The 18587-nt window shown below is 38.7% G+C and overlaps 1 protein-coding gene across 1 annotated transcript in view; it reads left to right on the top strand.

The window, feature by feature from the left end:
* The window catches only part of LOC137278407 (growth hormone secretagogue receptor type 1-like), a 159322-nt gene that overhangs the window by 39480 nt on the left and 101255 nt on the right, over window positions 1–18587 (top strand). Inside the window, exon 2 of the mRNA XM_067810710.1 lies at window positions 14445–14568. The gene's annotated coding sequence lies outside the window, so the exon portion shown is untranslated. The remainder of the gene's footprint in view (window positions 1–14444; window positions 14569–18587) is intronic.

Raw genomic sequence — 18587 nt, 5'->3', positions numbered from 1 at the left:
GCCTCTGAAGTTTTGTTGAAGTGGGCCCACGGGGGATATTCTATCTCCGGTACCGTGGAACGACTCATAAATGGAAGGTCTGACAGCTTCTGACGACCACACAGACTAGATACATGTGATTGGTCGTGTATTGTGACAATAAAGATGTGGGTCTATAACCATTTTGAACCATACCTTTGATTTCTTTTAATTAAAGTTATAAGCCCCGTGTCATTTATTTACACCGTGTACGATGTAGCAGATACAATCTTTTAGATATTTTCATTGGCTAGCTAGATTCATGGTCCACATTGCTCAATGGGACATGCACTTACATTACTTCTGTCTGACAGGTTGGAAAAAGAATTGTGTGGTTATAACGTTTGCTGAGTGTGACCACGGTTGGAAAGATCAGGAAAGCTACTTTCGCGTTCTCAGTAGTGACGCTACGAATTACTGATTACTGCAGTACCTTAACAGAAAAGTATAGACTCACGCATTCCAAACTGAACTAATAATGTAACCCAAAAGTTGAGGTTAAGAAAAGTCCTTTTTATTGGTGTTCAACCTTACTGCTCCTATCAGAGGGCTACTTGCCTGACTGTTAATAAGGAGCAAACCGTTAATTTTGTTTTCGCATTTGCCTAGCTATAGGAATGTCGATATATCCGAGGTCATTCGTGGTCCACATGTGCTCAGTCCTCAGAGCAAGAACCCCGAGGCTGTACATAAAATGTATTTTCAGGCGAAAATGGTGAAATTTGCTAGCTGTCATGGAGGTGATTTTTCCCAGTCGGTTGACATTCTTTCGCGGGCATGTATGTATGTAGTACAAGACGATATGAAAGTGTTGTCGATTTCAAAAGGCTTTTAATACAATAACTTTAAGTTACATTTCTCATGTTTCTGTGTAGGCAAGGGTAATAATTCCTTTGCAGCATGTGGCCACAAGACTGGGTTGTCCTATGATGATAATGATATCTAAGACGAGACCATTTCAAACATGTTTGACGAAATGTTTTCTTTCGAGCATTGATAACAGAGAAATGCTCTATTCCCTCAGGCATTTGAAGGCAACAAATTTCTCATTAGGCCTTCAACTCTCTGGAGGGAACTGCTTCTTTAAGGCAGGGGCTCCGTGCTGACTGACAGCATGCACGTTTGATAAGGCATGTTAAGAAAGAGGACAGGCAGACATCATGATGCTGTAGCTTTTGTAAAAGGTAATTGGCTCTCTGGAAAAGGTGTCATTTGTAGCAAATTTAGAGTCAGGTTTTCTGACCAAAGATCTTACGTTAGATGTTAAGAGTTTCACATAAGGGTTAAGGGCGATACATCTACCAAGTATGGGGCCAAAGATGGTGACATCGTCTTCTTTGGAGGCGCTGGACTCACACGAAAATAGTATTACTACTTTACATTAATGTCCTTTTGAAGCGTTTCACATAAGGGTTTCACATAAGGGTTAAGGGCGATACATCTACCAAGTATGGGGCCAAAGATGGTGACATCGTCTTCTTTGGAGGCGCTGGACTCACACGAAAATAGTATTACTACTTTACATTAATGTCCTTTTGAAGCCAATAACATATTGGAACGTAATGTAACTTTATGTAATCACACATGAACCTATGTAATATTCACGGACACATCATGATGGATGGACAGTGTGTGCGTGTTGTTAGAAGTACCATGTGTGAAGACGCTAACATGAGAAAATTGAGAGACTGCAGGGCTGGTTGACGTGTGATGTTTCAAAGTTACTCTGACTACTTTAGACGTCAACATCTGTGACAGTTACACAAGAGACGACAATTAATTCCAAAGTGTCTAAAAGCTTTGAAGAAGTATTCAGTTAGGATGACTATGTTTATAAGGATGGTGAGATACAGACGTATTCGAATGGTTCGCAAATTCTTTGAACTTTTCAATGGTATTTCCTGACTAAATGGGACTGTGAGATGACCAGGACATGTTGGCCGTCATTCACATAATCAGTTGTGTACATTCTTTCTGCATGCAGATTTTGAAGAGAAACATGCCATTTTAAGTTGAAACAGTAAAGTACAGCAGAACCGATGATTTACAATTACTGATAAGTTAGCTCTTTTAGAAAATCAACATCTGTTGGGAACACTTTAGTACTCGCAGACTTAAGGCTAGGTTCTTCAAGCATCGTCAACTCCCTTTGCCCTTTCCGGATTTGAGGAAGCAATAAATGAGCGTCTGTTCCCAATTTCGAAACGTTAGCCGGAACCGATGTGCTTGTTGCTGTTACTACATTTTTCATGAAGAATTATATTAACTGTATTTGTCCGTTGTGTGGTTAACTGGACATTTCGTAATGGATCATAACTTCTAAAATTATATATATGTAACAGTGGATGTTTGTTATATTGGCATACGACCATATACATGAAACACGTGTTGTCTTATTCTGTATTCTAAATGAATCCGTATGTTATGCATAGATAAATAATTGATAATATAATTCATGAACAAATGTACAAAGAGCAACAACGATACCAATCCACAATGTGTTTTATGCTTAGATTCTACATTGATTTTGTTTTATAAAATATGTCAACTGTAACGAACCTGTCACTCTCTTATATAGTATTCACTGAATTCATCGAATTCGTTACTGTAAATAACAATATCTATTGTATGCATTTGTAAGATCAATGTAACGGTTCCCTCTTTACCACAATAACATCGTACCCAAGACGATATCAAGAGGATGTCGCTGTCTCACTTTTTCTTTCGAGAGGGCCTTTGACAAGGAACATAACACTAAGCTGTCATAAATCATACCAGTAAGACTGCACGACAATATCACTGTAAGGCACTTAAAAGCAAAATGAACATGCACGATGTGACAACTACAAGCAGTAGAAAAACGTCAGTCAGTCAAGGATTTTCCTGCATTTAGTGGTTTAATGGAATTGGCACAATGCCGTGGTTGAGTGTAGCCAATAGGACATATCGATGATTGAAAGTGACAGTCTGCAGTTGCAGGTCAGTTTATATACAACCATGGAACTAGCATACCTTCCTCAGTTCAACCCACGATAATCCGAGAAGTGTCACACCGAACTATGTAAACCAAAATCACCCACGCAATAATTATTAGCACTATTAGATACTACATTATTCATGTTCAGCAAAGCGAGATGACGACTTTTTACACTACGATCCAAATGAAAGCTACGTCGGACTTCGAATATAACATTGCCATTACTGTTTCTTGTAGGCGATGCTATTTATGTAAGGTAATATGCATACCTTAGGGAATCTATCGTCAGGTGCTATCCATTGTGCATGCTGTATTTACGTGTTCTCAGCTCACCAGCTAGTGATGAAACTGTGCGAATAGGTAAACATGATGATGCTGTCGAGACTGCAGGTACACATGGCAATAGGTATTACAAAACGATCTACCCATATTTAAAGTGTTTAGTATGCCACTTGTTCTCGAGCGTAAGATTATGAAGCACCATTGAAATGATCTTGTCACCTTGAGCAGTAGGTGACGGTAACGGACTGGGAAGTGACTGAATACTCAATTGTTATATACGTTTTGACGTATACATCTATATGGGTGTTATGAACAGAAATTGAATATTAGAGTGTAACAGCGAACTAACAGATGATGACAACAGTATATATAATGCCAAACTGCTCTCACTTCTGTTACGTGCCCACGACCCTTAGCATGGTCAACATAGTTCTCTGCTTTCAAAAATACATTCTAGCTAGTTATAACTCTGTTTGTGATACTCTTTTAATTTCCGTCGATGACTGGTTATTTAACTACTTGTATTTATTTATTTCCCGTCACTGTATAGCTACAGTAGTGCCGATGTGACGTTAAATTTTAACTCACTCTTGCTTCTGTAGAGAACCATCGAGTAGCCCATTAAGCTTTTTTGACACTGAGCCGATTCCTCATATGGCTACATATAAGTACGAAGTTCGTTTCTAGTGTACTACATCATGATACTGCTGCGTACAATCGGGTGTTGTTAATCGATGCACCAATTAGTATTGGCCAGATAACATCCAGTTCCAGGTCCTTTTTGCAATACCTCTTGGTCGCTGCGTTAAACATGATCTTACATTAGAATGCTTCCGTGTTCAGTGTAGTTTCAAGTTACAGAATCCTAACGCCAAGGTACAAGGTATAAAGCGTAGAGTCGTGTGCAGTCACTTCTGTAGGTTCTGGTTCGTCTGTTGTTCGTGGATGCGGAGTGATCGCCATAAAGACAACAGTGTTTCTTTTTTTCAAGGTACTTTATGGTGTACGTTCAAGTATGAAAATGTATTTCATTAGCTATACAATTTTGCCCTAAGGGCTTCGATTAATTACATACCCTTTCGTTAAATGAATTAGATTTATCTGAAGCGGTAAATTATTTCTATTTATATAAAATTTGAGTGTTTAAGTTCAAAAGGTATCGGCTTAATCATAGGCGCCATAAACCATGAGAAGTGTTTTTTTTCATCCTACCAGTTTTGATTTAAACATATCCCATCATTCTGAGATTGTGGCTGCCTACTCACAACATCACACTGAGCGTAATTACCTGTCCATACCTGAGGTTGAAAGCCTACTGTTATTGTAAAAAGACATGGCGTTATTACCGATGATTTAACCCACATGCTGAACATGCTTCCTATTTCGTGTTAGAGTCACGCGAAGCGGCCATTTGTCACAAATCTACCATCTTATTTAGAACTTGACAATGTGAAATTCCCCAATTTAACCTACAAAGACATAATGTGTATTCGAGTTCGAAATTGAAGTGATCGATTCACCAATTAGTATTAGACACCGTTTTTTCCATACCGTTTCCATACTGCATTAACCATGATTTTACATGATATTGCCTCAAGACAGAGAATCCTAAGCCCTGGGGAAGCTTTAGCGTAGAAGAACGATTGCTGGGGGACTTCAGATACGACGTATTAGTTTCCGATGGTAAAAAATCACTCTTCTACATCCTTGTTGTCATCCTATGCATTTTCATGAACTATAAGAAGACCAATATCTTGTTTGATTACTGACGCCAAAAATAATTCACTTATTCACTGAAAGCAGTGTCTCGTATCTGATCAGATTTTTTCTCTGCGTTGATTACCAAAATTGCCGAATGCCATCGTGAAACAAATAAAATTACAATTTCCAGATACCAAACGTTGAAACAAAACTGGATTACTTACAGTGTCTGTCATATCGATGAGAAAGTTACATTACCTGTTTGGCGTCTTAGCAACAAACTGATCGGTAATAGATGTAAACAGAACTTAAAACACTTTGCCTAAAGGTACACCTTTGCACAATTCTGTGGTGTCTTGTCTTGTGTTATACTGTGTTGTGTTGTAATGTGTAATGACGTGGCACCGCATCGAATTGAACACTGATTGCCTCAAGTGTCTTCAACATTTGACACTAATTCGTTATCAAATGCCGGGGTCATTTTCTGATTCTGCTTTAAGTATCGATGTCGATACTATTGATGCTATTAATTTTACGCATCACTGTCAATGAGGATGCCAAGTGTTCGCGAAAGGATGACCGTATCATGTAACCGAAAGTACTTGCCATCCAGAGTCAAGGTATGTTTACAGGTTTCGTAGAATGAACGAGCAATAATTGTACCTCGAAACTTGAGAAATGCAAATTGTACAAATGAATTGTAATGTTAAGATCACAATATGCTTGAGATGTAATGAGTCCTACAGGAACCAATGGTCATCATTCCGCACCACATGTTATCATTAGCTTGCTGTGTCTTTCAGATGCTCCTCAAATCGTGATATGAACTGTTCACAACGTAAGAGTCAACGCACATTTACCAAAATGATTAAAGCGGCTGTTATCTTGTAGAAGCAAACGTGTAAATATTACCAAGTAAGTCAACAAATTCCCATGGTTTGTCTCTTTGATTTTTTTCGTTTTGACATCATTTTGAGACTGTGCTTTAATGTTAATGTACTTTGTATTCAAGGAATAGCTTTCAAATGACCCATTGATCCTCAAAACAGTGTGATATTTACCACAGTCTTTGATGAAATGTGCTGTTTTTTTTCTATTGACCAATAATCCTCTCTAATCAGGTTATTGGCAAACAGTAGAACATCATATTTGATTAGCACATTCTAAACGTATTGATCCCCTTAAGATGCAATGTATGTTTTATCACATACTGGTTGACACTGAGATAGTTTGATTGCACGATTTATTTCAATATTTACCATGGCAGGTAATATTTATTCATGGAATTCTTGTGACAAATAATTTCAAGCCCGTAAAAATACACCAGCTTCCCCCTTTCGCAAGGGCGAACTGTGAACAGTGAATGTTAATATATAATTCCAAAGCAAACCATGTGAAGAAAAATGGGTGATTCCTCGCACACCGGAAGTAATCAAAAGGACCTCTCTAAGTCTTTCCAAGTGTTAGTTATCTCCGATATCAGCTTTGACGATGTGCCATTCAAGAGTATTTCATACTATCGTAATGCATAGTGTTTATACATCACGTTATATGTTAACCGCATATCCTACACGCATGAGGAACAAGCTTTAATGCAACTGAAAAAATAGTCAGCTAACTTTGACAACATATATACTGGTCTGTCGTCCAGACTCTGAAGGAAACATATACAAGAAAGCCCACGCATGTCTAGAAAATGTGGGAAGTCTAGATTTCCTCAGCTTCCTTAGCTGAAAATGAAGACATCTCAAGGCTTTATTTCATTACATTATTACACTATGAACCTTTTCTCAGTAAAATATGTTCATTTCAGAGACTAATTGTTAGTCTTACATATGTACGGGAAATGAGGAATCATACAGATGACACCTATTCATAAATCATAATTCAGTGAAAACTGTTTTTTTAACCAAAAGAACCTTATAAGCGGAACTTTAAAACGCTTGAATATACTGTACATGTTACAAAACCCATTTCAAAGCCTTGACGTCTTCAGTAGTCCATGGTTGCCGTAAGACTAACAGGCTAGCTGACTTGACTGGCTCATATTATCGATCGATTCTCATATTGTTGATCACTGGATTATCTGGTCCAGATCTTAGTTTAAATCTGTGTGGTAGTCGTAGCTCTATGAAAGGGGGCGTGCTCTAAATGGAGGATCACTAGAAATTTGTATGTAAAAACTAAAGCAAAGACGACAACAAAAAAAGACAGTTATATGGAAATGGTATAGATTACAATAGTTCTACCATGCATCTTCCGAGACGTCAATACAAATGCATTTATATGGATACCACCATCAAAGAAAAACCTACAGTGCACAAATTACGCCTATAAAAAGGTTCACAGGCGCATTGATTATCCATGAAAAGAAAAAAAAACATACATGCAGAAATGACATTAAAAAAACCCTCAAACAAAACGTGTAGACTTGGTTCTTTCTTAGATAAAAACAATCATGTATGTGTGTGAAACAGGACAAAGTATTTAGGTAAAGTTGCCATTTTCAGGTTGTTGTTTCGTACATGCTTGTATCAACCAAACGCCACTGTTGATAGGGTTAACATGGGATGGCTTGAATATTGGAAGAGAAAAGATCGCCGTTGTGTCTGTTTTGCTGCACTCTGACAGTTTCATGGTCCATAAATAACGATGTGTTAAAGACAAATAACTGTATTTCCAGAGATTGTCACGATGTTCTCTGGTTCTCCATTAAACATTGTCGTCATGCAAGCATGCCATCGTAAACATCATGCGGTGACATGGCGATCGAACCCAGGATTACCGTGTTGTGCTGATACACTAGTTAATAAGAAGCAGTAAAACATAATCACATATAAGCGTATCAAATATCCATTTTAATTTTCGAACAAGGGCCTTACATCAGATTTCGATTAACTTAATGTTCTAAAAAGTCTGGTATGGCTTCGGGCGAACAGAATGGTTCAATGAGGTTCTCCTCTGCTAGTGATTATTTTAAGTGTCGTGTAATGCATTTGGTGCACACCGGACACTTCAAATAGGGAACCTTGAATGGAATAGATGCGTTTCAGGCGCACGTTCACGTTCTAAAACCACTTTGAAATGAAGCACAATGTTATCTCTTTCCAATTACTAAATGCAGTGTCGTCATGGACAATCTGAAGGTAGCTCGAACAAATTACTTATATATGGATTTACATTTGAAACAAGATTTATGTGTATATCTGTCGGTGATGACACTAGGTTCCTGTCGGTGATGACACTGGGTTCAAGTTGCTGTTAAGTCTTGTTAGAAAACGATGCTATACGTATGCTTTATTACCTGCGCAAATAACATTTTGTCAGCTATTATACACATGACATGGTTCATCTCTGCATCGCTGTCGGTACATCAGTTTGTTGGTGTGAGAATGGAGCTATGATATGTCACTGATGTGGTTAGCAGAGACATTACTAGTTGCCCACTAATCTCGAACGTGGCGTGGCGTTGTGTTCCGTGTTCGAGGAGCGTACATCATATTGCAAATAATTCTATACATCACGCCATATAGCACGCAGGAGCCGGGTGACAACAAACCTGTCTTACTGTTCGTCCGTATATCTCTTAATCGGTATCCCTAGACAACAATTAAACGAGCTTGAATTTGTCGTGATAGATAACGGATACTAAACGACCTTCCGTGTAATACCATTTTTATTAAACGAGTTAGTGATTTGGTATCAAACGAGCGAAAGCGAGTTCGATACTAAATTTTTAACGAGTTTAAGGAAAATGGTATTTCACGGAAGCGAGTTTAGTATTCTGTTTATTACTCGCCAACGTAAATTGACAGAAACTGCGGCGAAATTGCCTATAGTGTGAGGACACTCAGCTTTCAAGTCAAGCAAGGTCTAGTAAAATCGCGACATCAACATTAGCATTGTGACGTCACAACTTTGAACCATTCTGACGTCATACATCGGTATTACACTAGTGTAATATTGAAGTGAAAATGTTACACTGCAGTATCTTCAACGGGCGAGTAATAATTATATGTACGTGACGACGTATATACATCTAGATGTATCCCACTTGTATTGCCATCACATATTTGCTCGATTGTGTTCGCCGTGGAGTGACGTGTTATTCCTTGACTGCAAGGTTGAGGAACTGGTTGGTGGGTGTTATATGCACGGCTTTCAATATGTCGGACTCCATTATTCCAGTATGTAGCAGAGACGTTGTTGACTGTAGAATAAACAGAACACTCAGAATGTTCCCTTCCATCCTACATATATTAAAACAACATGCCAGGACCAGTAAACAGGATCTGAGTAAGTGAGTCAATATTTAGCGTCACACTGGCAAAGTTTCAGCCATATCATGACTAGAACATTTAACACTGAAATGGAATATTATTATGTGTATTCGGGTTCGATTCCCCACATGGACAGAACGTGTGGAGCCCTTTCCCGGTGTCTCTACCGCCATTTCTGAAATATTGCTACCAGCCCGGTAAAACCATACCCACTCACTCACCCACTCACTGAACCAGATACACGAGACAATTCACAATAGAATAGTCAAGACACATACGCATGTAGTCGTTAAGCTGGACACGCAGTGATTACATCATCTTTGTTGTAATGCTCAGTCTTTCCTTCTGGTAAGCCTCCTCGCCTATATCTTCATGCAATGATTTCCAAATTCGTGTCCGGTTTCAATGAGGGTGAAATGGTATGTCAGTGTAAGCTTTCTGTGTGCGCGATGGGTAAAATTTGAGGAGCAGGGTGTGCTTATGCATTTCACATTTCTGAACACATGGTGCCATCACGGGTTTATCAGTGATCCATTCATATCATCAGACTTTATTTTCCGTTCAGGCCAAGTTGAATGTGTTTGAGAAGAGAATAGAGACTTGTCATTACTTTACGTAGAATTTCATTATCAGTTACAGAGTAGGTGGGATCGTGATGTCCAATGTTGTCCGAGTCCGATTAGGTAGTTGTGTTGAGAGCCATGGACGAAACCCATGCCCAAATAAATGTACTTTACTGACCAAGAACCGACTATGGACCCTCAGTAAACTTCATTTTTGCTCATTCCGTCTCTCTGGACAACCAAGTACTTCTTACTGTCTTAAAACTGTTCACAATTTCGGATCGTAGTTCATGGAATTATTCTTCCCATATTCACGTTAGTCCATTTTACCCTAAAGGAGATCGAAGACATTACCCAAAACTGCTTGATTTTATTGACACGGGATTATGTTGTTATTACGTACTCAGTCATGCTGACTGATGTGCCAATAAGCTATTGCAGATCGTCATGCTACAGCGACAGTTTATGGTTTCATATCAGATTTTCGGACCCTGAAAGGAAATTTCAATGTCAGTTATGGCGATTATGTCTTGCAGGCCACGGTGACAAGAATCATGGCACATATATATACCTGCCTTTTAGGAACATCATGATGTATCATCTGCAATAACAGCGACATCAATCACTCTGCAATGGATTCAAGACATTCTAGCATCAAAATGTCAAATGGCATCCTGCGATGAAAAAAAGAGCTAATGGAGTAAGCCACTTTTCGGTAACAAAAAATCATGCAACCATGACACATGTTTAAGATGTTTTTTCTGCTTGTGTAAATCACTGGTGTGTGGACTAGGGTATCGTGTATCACACGCTGCAGCTCTTGACCACTGCTTCACTCTTGCTGTGCTGACCATGATATAGGTTTCAAGAAGACAAAATAATCACAGACTTTAAACAATTTCTGAAATGGAAATCCTAAACCCAACCATCACTGGTCGATAATTAATCACTTGTACTCGAATTTTATGTACAGAGTCTGGAGTTATTCCGAATTACCTTAATTTGTCGGTAATTCCGTCGACGGATGCCCGTCAACTTTTGAACAGTCGCGGACGTTAATTATCCCTGATTTCCCCCGGCAAGCAATTATGGCAAATCAGATTGATTTTCCGTGTCAGTTCGGTCAAGATATGAATATAAAGTTTGAAAATGTATTGCAGAATCGATGTGCTTTGTTTTTCTTCCTGTCTATTTTCTTCCGTGCTATTAAAGAGAATATCATATTGATACTATCTTGGTCTATGAAATACTGATAAAATATTTTCTGATATTAGTTTGTAAAACTTTCGACAGAGTTCCGAAAAGCTGACATTCTCTTGAGCGATGTGCTTACATAGGAAACGAATGACACTTTCATACTAAGAGATCATACATATAGTGGATGACGGGTGGGGTGTGTGTGTGTGTGGGTGTGTGTGTGTGTGTGGTAGTACGCAAGCCCCATATCACATTCAATGAGCATTGGTTTGAATGCGATAGACATAAGTGAACGATATTCATTATCAGTGGGATGTTTACAACAATGTGCTATGAGATACCTGTTTCGCAATTCGTGCACCACATTGCATTCTAGCGTAAAGTAAAAATCACTACCCCCGCCATTTTGCTCTTACATGACATACACATTCAATTTTCTTTCTCAATATTATGGAATTTAGCAGTTTCGATAGGAAGTCTATGCTTTCAGGTTCTAAGTTTTATAATATAAATACGTAGATCAGGAGGAATTTGCAAAACATTGTCCTTAAACAGATTGTCCTTAAACAGATTGTCCTTAAACAGATTGTCCTTACACATATTGTAATATGGGCCTTTCGATGATTGTTTGCAGAAACTGATCAAAGAGTAGTATAGTTTTAATATTATTTACCAGCCAGTTGGTTCTCTGCAATTCTTGTAACTGCCAAATGTAACTAAAGCCTCTTTCTAAGATAGATTTCACTTCCGCTGTTAGTGGATATTTAGCATTTGCCTGAGAAATTTGCAAAATGAACATCAATTTATACATGACGTTTGATAGTTTTCCATGTGGTAATAATAATAATTTACACCAATGTGATAACATTCTCAGTTTGATAGAAATACTAAGTGGGTACCTTCCAAGTTCACCGTAAACCAAAAAATCTGAGGTTGTTGTTTTTACCAACAATACACATATTGAAAATAATTTCAAATAAATACGTCCTAAGTGAATAGTCCATGCAGGTAGCCAATGTTAGTCCCCTTGGTCCATGTTATGGTGATCTACCTTTAGTTGTTTAGATGTTTATTTTTGTCTTTATATTTTTGTCTCTTTATATTATAAATGATATCGTTAACTTTACCTTCTCTGTCATACTGTAGCATTTTTACTGTTCTCCATCAACAAGTGATAATAACTGATTGTTCTCGTCACAGTATCGCTAACATTGCACGTGATGACTGGTCAGAGAGACGTTTAATGGTCTTACAAAAACGACCGATGCTTGTGAACAGAACACCAAGACATACGTAATGTTTTTCTACCTGTAAAACAGTATTCTGCAGAAGAAATGGAGCACCAGTTTTACTGCTTCTTTCAGAAAAAACCACAACATTAGGTTTAGAAGTATTAACTCTCCGTTTTTCGTCGTGTACAGTAAATATCATCAAAGCCTTCCACATTTTCAAATCAGAAGGAGATTGAGGTAAAACTACTGTATCATCAGCAAAAAGAATTACCAACAGCTTAATGAAAAAGGCAATTTCTTTTAGTGCCTGTGGAGCATTCCACACCAATTACGTTTTTTGACAGAAATACTGCTGTAGAATTCACATACACTTCCGGGGTAAATTTCCTTGTTTACAGGTTTGTCCAAACTTAAAATCGGGGCAAATATTGTGGAAAATGACAGCTTTATGCTTTCACAACCTACTGTCAGTTAATCTTGTCACCTTCCTTGGACCCGTGGAGATCCTTGACACAATTGGTCTTTAGCAACTCATACTTGCCACAAAAGGCGACTATGCCTGTAGTAAGAGGCGACTAACTGTTTGGTTGGCCCGGATCTCTGACTTGGTCAACACATGTCATTGGTTCCAAATTGCGCAGATGATCGATGCTCGTGCTGTTAATCACTGGACTGTCTGGTCCAGACACGATTATTTACAGACCACCGCCATATAGCTGGAATATTGCTAAGAGCGGTGGAAAACTGAATTCACTCACTCATCTTCTTTGCCTAGCTTCCGAGTTATGGCTTGTTTTCATGCATGAATCTGTGAAAAGCTCACTGATTGGACCATACGATTGGACCCAAATTCTTTCGGACATCATTCAAATGCATATGTAACTACAAGTAGGAAAATGGTTTGATTTTCTAACTTGACGAAAACAAACCTATTCAAAATAATCTAACTGATTATCGAACTGACTCTAGACAGTGAGGTCATTATCTTTTTTAAATGGCTGCGTCGGGATCATCCGGCAGTGTGTGAATAAATGCTGTTTCGGTGGTAGTAGAGTACTTGGTTGATTGACAATAGCATTTCGCGTATAACATAATAATGTCACGCTTGGAAGTGAACTGGGTTTCAATATAATACTACTTACAATATTATTGTCACTTCGACCACAATCTCGCTTCCGTGGAAGCAATCGTTATGTTACAAGTTGTGTCATGAAAAATCCTTTTGGCCATCAATCATTTACTACAAGAATTAAGTAGTTTTGAGTTTTTAACACGATGAAGAAAATGTAAATTACATTTTCTATCGAGATAGGGATCGAGCTATCCGATTTATTATATACTGCTGTCTTCCACAACGCTCGCTTCGCACTCGCAAACATAGCCCATTTAGGACAAACTGCGGGTCCGGTGGAAACCAGTGCTAGGTGCACGTACGTGACACCATCACCTAGGCCCTGAGAGCAGTTGACGGAAATCAAGGAATCAGCAAATGGCGAGCTTGTAGCACTCTTTATATACAACTAACCGAAAATCCATCCTCGCATCACGCAACTTCCGGTTCGCTGCAGTGCTGTGGCGACAGTTACGTTACCCGTCTGGCCTTGTTTGCTGGTTAGATTGAAGCCGACAACTTTTTCGGGAAACTTTCAATCGCTCGGTACCGATTAACCACAAACAAGTCCAACACGTTCTGTAAGAATGAATGTGCTGTTCTGCTTACGACTACCGACAAGTCTTTCATATATAATGGCTAAAGGAGCTATAACAGTTTACCCACAAGTCTTTCATGCATAGTGGCTAAAGGAGTATAAAAACCATCAAATGAAAACATTCGTGAAGTTTCGTTCACAGATATCAAACTCAAACAGGCCTGATTATATTTAACCGTAGAAACACATGCAATTCCCGGAATGACCAGAAACTGGCTAAAGCCAGTAGAGTGTAGACCCCGAATGAAAGCTGTGCACGACAAATTGAGCACGAAAGTCATTAAGAAGACAACATTCGCAAATATTCGAAATATTGTAGCATCTAATTAACTTCTGTAAACCTTTTTTGAGAAATTTATTTCAAACGCGTCAGCTTTAATTAGTTTTGCTCTTCTTTTCAGATTTATAATATAATGCCGTAAAATATTTTTTGAGAAATTTATTTCAAACGCGTCAGCTTTAATTAGTTTTGTTCTTCTTTTCAGATTTATAATAAAATGCATATGACACCGATGACTGCTGGACAGTTGGAATGGATAACTGATAACAGGTTTTAAGCAGGTGCTATTTGCCATCACTGTGGATCACATATACCAGTGGACCCAAGGGGTGAGTTGTATTGATTCAAATGTTCAGCACGCTACAAGGCCATGTATTTTGTTCACGAGCGTGACATCGTTATGCTTGTATATGACCTGGTCGGTGGTTTACACTGCACGAATTCTTCCAGTAGGTGAACTGCCTTGGCTGTTTCCAAATAAAACGACAGGTTAAAGAACTAAAAACTATGAATAGTCAGTCAAATCGAGTATGAACTCAATAGTAACTGATTTTCGTTATCGTCAAAGCTTTTAAATACTCTATTATTACGCGTTGTCAGCTTCAAGAAAGTGTACCATATGCTGTCAACGTGTAAAAGGAGACATATGCTTTAAGGTTAAGAAAGGTTTTTTAAGTCAGAGAACATACGCATACCTTCACGATGCTGTTGTCGGCAACCGTCAGCCCGTTTCAGGAAGCGGCAGTGTGTATTAATAAACCCAAGTCACTCAAATGTGTCTATCTGTCAAATTATGTAGAATTCTTAAATCATTGCGTTATTTCTCCGGATGTGAATACACGTGGACATAAACTTTCACACGCGAAAGAAATCGCTGCCAAAAGCAAAACCGAGTGCACGATTATATCGTGAATAATCTAAATCACTATAAAATAGTTATGACATGTGTTCTCGAATAAGTGAAAATATTTACCCGTACACAAAAAACACAAGTGAAAGCAAATGAATATGTGCCAGAAAAAATACACTTCATCATATAATGTTGTATGTTAGCCCTTATTCGTTTTCCTCTGATACTCCAAATTTAGAAGTGGACACTGCATGTCTACCATAAGTCGTTTTGAAAGCTTTGAGACTTTGATGTTTGTAAACCATTGAAAGCAGGAGCGGTAATCATAGGATGGTCGTGTCAATATCACATCATTTTAATCATACTGTCTGTCATGGGACACATACAGTCCGCGTCAGGTTGTTACGAGATGTCCCTGGGGTAATCCCTTGCAAATACACCGTCAGCTCTAGCGCAATATACGTGACTGCATCCATCATTTTACAGAATATGGCCGTTAACACTCACAATGACGCTAATTACGTAGGATTAAATAACTGTTTTGTGAGAGTTCAATAATTGCATGAAGTGCCTCGTTAGTTCGACGTGACCTTTGAAATGTTCGAATGCCAATATTGGTATACTTAGTGTGAGGACAGCATGATTCATTAAGAGAGAGAGGTGGGGGTGGGGCGGCGTTGAGGGAAGGGATGGGGGAGTCAAAACAAGGAACAGGGACGAGGTGGGTAGAAAGAAACACACTTCTGAAACGTACCGGGGACAAGACAAGAACAATCCCTTTTAAAATACGGGTTTCACATTCCCATCCCTGCATTTTATTCACTGCTAAGCACGTACAATTCCCATTCCAGTTTCGTAGTTTCTCGTTGATACACAACACATGAACCGTTATGTTGCTGTATGTCAGAGATTTACGTTCTCGTCAACTGTTGGTAGAGTCAGTAACATAGTGACATTCAAAGTCCATACATTACTCCACCTTATGATCCACCAGTCGACGAATGATACCAAAAGGATGGGAGAGCTCAAATAGGACTGCCCTAAAAATGCAGAAATGGCTTTAGCTGTCTGCCCTAGAGAGATAATACTAGTGTTTTGTAACTATCAATTTTTACATATGCATTGTACCGACATCGCCATTGGCACATGTTTATAGTTGAAGACATGCTCGATTGAACTATCAAAGTCATGAAATGTAGAAACCAAAGGCGATGATTGCTGGAATATTACTCAATGTAAGTGGAAAGCTGACTTTTGAAAACTGAAAAGTTGTTTCTACTGATATTGTGTCTGGAGGAGACAGCGAGCAGAAAAAAACGCTTGAGGACAAGCTGTGAATAAACACGTCACTCATTGCCGTATGCGGCCGTTATTCTTGCGATCAATCACTATTTAATGTCTGGCTTACATAAATTGATTAAGGGAGTTATAAAACCGCATTGCTGCATGTAATGTAAAACATTAATCGATCAATGTGCATCATATGCGTTGTAATTAATATTACAAACTGGATCCCTGTTGGGATATCTGCAGTAGATGTATGGCAAAAAGAACACAACATAATAACATATGTTCATGCTTTTATGTTATGTTTTTACTTTCATGCTGTTCTGTCGTGGTTTTACTATAGCCATGAAAACGTGCGATCATGGCAATATTCATTTGATTCGATTGAGACCAATTTCAGTCATCAGTCGTGCTCCACCGGAAGAACTGACACTAAATAGTGAATGTTTGCTGAAACAAAAACATTTCTAAAACATCTCCAAATCGACAGACAATCTGCAGAGACGTAGCTGGAAGATGGTCCTCTTTTGGTGCCATCTATGCAGAAACGGTTCCTTTGAAGCCTGTCTGTGCTCTTTGGTTAACGGTTTGAATCTCAGATTTATCCGTGTTATGGTTTTACTTGTGTCTGCGCTATACACGTTCTGATTTGTAAATTATAAGAAATTCCTCACTTGAGTTCATCCTGCAATTAGCTGACACACCGGAACGTGCGCGTTCTCTTGTGTGTGTCTGCGTCTCTCGCTCTGTATCTGTGTGTGTTTATAGTCAAACATGATCAGTCTTTAAAATCAAGATTCTTTTAGCAGGGATTGAAAACATCGTGACAGAGTGGTGAACACAGGACATATATGCAACTGACATTCTGTATGACTTCACCACCAGCTCCAGTACTGACAAATACTGCAAATGGAGTTCATACGTTCCTACACGCGTGTAACAAAGAACATCACCTATTGGCTAAAGTCGTTGAATGAAATCCCTACAATCACGCTGCTTCTTCCGGTTACTCCATGTTTACATAGCAGGGCTGTGTTTTAACTTCAAAGATGGTCACATTGCCAAAGCCGATTCAGCGAAAGCCGGTGACACTGGTATTAAGACTATGTCGTGCAATATGGTTTTGTCGCCGGGGCGATACATTAAGGTAATGTGCTATTTCCCCACGCTCAAGTAGGGAGATTGAACTTAACATACAAGATAATCTGATGAGCTTTCTCGAATCGTTTAATACAACAGAAATGTTAATATCTAATTCTAGTATCCAAATTCAATGCAGAGTGCGGAAGCCTTTCTGATATTGATGTTGTCACTATTATACAGAGTTCCTTCTATGTATCGGTTACACTTCCTACTTTATACGAGATACCGGAGTTAACAACGCTGGTTTTTATGTTTAATATAGCCGATTGTTGGCGTGAAGTAATTGCAGATTCGTATAAACATAGGTTCGGGAATACTTGTTATCTTCATTTTTTTCATGGTGATTCATGAATTCGAGATTGTTCATGAAATGACCGTACTCGTACACTGCTTTTCTTAAGTTAATGTTTTGTCTTTAAACTCCTAGATGGTGTGTTATTTGTTGCGGGCAAAGGTTACACACGCAACGGTGACACACGCAATACTCAGTACTATTCCCGCTCCATATTAATAATAATCGGGTCTAAATAAAGTAACCAAGTGACTGATATCACGAGCATCCGTGTATGCACGGGTGCAAAAATTTAGAGGCCTACAGCTTAATTAACAAAAATGAAAAAAAGAGAGAAATAAAATAAAAAAAAACAAACAGAAAAAAAACCCAACCAACTAAACAAAAACAAAACAATAGGCACACGTGGATGTGGGCTACGGATAAACGCCGGATACACTTTACCTGAATATTTGAGCAAAGACACGTATATCTTCATATACCATAGACAAGATTTCAACACTGTGGAAGGCAGGACAGCATGCGGGCATAAGACGAGCCAACAACATGTACGAGATTTATCTGACCATGATTCAATTTAGAACAGGATACTTCCAACAGACGAAAGTAGCAATGTCATATGGTCGCAATGTAAGTCATCACATGGAATCAACCAGTCCGTTTGCGTGACAGTCTGTCACCTCTGAGCTAAATAATACGGTGCGACCAATTTAAATGTAGTATAAATGCAACATGCGAAAAACATCCTTGTCTTTCTCAAGAACAGGAGTTGAGTC

This window comes from Haliotis asinina, chromosome 3 (assembly GCF_037392515.1).
Source record: "Haliotis asinina isolate JCU_RB_2024 chromosome 3, JCU_Hal_asi_v2, whole genome shotgun sequence".
Lineage (NCBI taxonomy): Eukaryota > Metazoa > Mollusca > Gastropoda > Lepetellida > Haliotidae > Haliotis > Haliotis asinina.
The sequence above is the reverse complement of the archived record's forward strand: the minus strand, read 5'-3'. Positions and strand labels throughout refer to the sequence as shown.